This window comes from Ictidomys tridecemlineatus, chromosome 10 (assembly GCF_052094955.1).
Source record: "Ictidomys tridecemlineatus isolate mIctTri1 chromosome 10, mIctTri1.hap1, whole genome shotgun sequence".
NCBI classification, from domain to species: domain Eukaryota; kingdom Metazoa; phylum Chordata; class Mammalia; order Rodentia; family Sciuridae; genus Ictidomys; species Ictidomys tridecemlineatus.
The window spans coordinates 23157876-23159011 of record NC_135486.1 but is presented as its reverse complement, the minus strand read 5'-3'; the positions used below and the strand labels follow the sequence as shown (position 1 = coordinate 23159011).

General features: G+C 42.4%; 1 pseudogene; it reads left to right on the top strand.

The window, feature by feature from the left end:
• Positions 1-415: 415 nt before the first annotated feature.
• LOC101968166 (dolichyl-diphosphooligosaccharide--protein glycosyltransferase subunit TMEM258 pseudogene) lies at positions 416-788 on the top strand (annotated as a pseudogene).
• Positions 789-1136: the final 348 nt, after the last annotated feature.

The following is a 1136-nucleotide window of genomic DNA, read 5'->3' as shown; positions in this document are numbered from 1 at the left end:
CAAGAGGCCCTGAGTTCCATCTCCAGCACCACTAAAATAAGAGGAAAAAATTGCTTTTTAGATGGATAAAGAGTTCCTTATCCAAACCTCATATCTCAGACCCCAGACTGTGGGTTGGGTTCTCTGCTTTTCTATACAAAGTTTTTCTACTCTGGACTTAAGTCTCTTGGTATTTATTTTCTATTTAATAGGATTAATATATTCTTAAGATTCTTTTCCTGACTGCATATGTTGCATATATTCATAATAGCCTATTGAAAAATGCCAGGTATAGTGGTACACACCAGTAAGCCCAGCCACTCTAAGGGATGAGGCAGGAGGATCTCAAGTTCCAGGCCAGCCTGGGCAACTTAGCAAGACCCTATCTCAAAATAAAATGGAAAAAAGAGCGGCGGATGACCGTTTGCCAGGCCAAATGGAGCTTGAGGCCATGACCAGATACACCAGCCCAGTAAATCCAGCTGTCTTCCCCCGTCTGACTGTGGTGCTTCTAACTATTGGCATGTTCTTCACCGCCTGGTTCTTTGTTTATGAGGTTACCTCCACCAAGTACACACGGGATATCTACAAAGAGCTCCTCATCTCCTTGGTGGCCTCACTCCTTATGGACTATGGAGCCCTCTCCCTCCTTCTCTGGGTTGGCATCTACGTGTGAGCTCCCAAGGGTACCCGCCAGGTGGCTTCCCTAAATCCCTGCTTTTGTAAATTAATTTTGTTACTGTTGCTAGAAGTGTCCCACCTACTGCTCGAATAAAGGCAGATGTGTGACAGAAAATAAATAAATAAAATGGAAAAGGACTAGGGATATAGTTCAGAGGTGGAGCACTTCAGGATTCAATCTCCAATACCACAAGAGGAAGAAAAGAAAACAAACGTTGAACAATGCAAGTAAACACAATAAAGAAGCCAGACATGGTGTCGTACCAGCAACTGGGGAGACTGAGGCAGGAGAATTATAGTTCAAGGCCAGCTTCAGCATCTTAGCAAGAACCTCAGCAATTTAGTGAAATAAAAAATGATTTTTAAAAAAAGGACCAGGGGTATAGAGCAAAGTGCCCCTGAGATCAATCCCCAGTACAAAAAAAAAAAAAAAATCTACAACCCAAATGATGTGTGATGTTTATCTTACAAGCTTT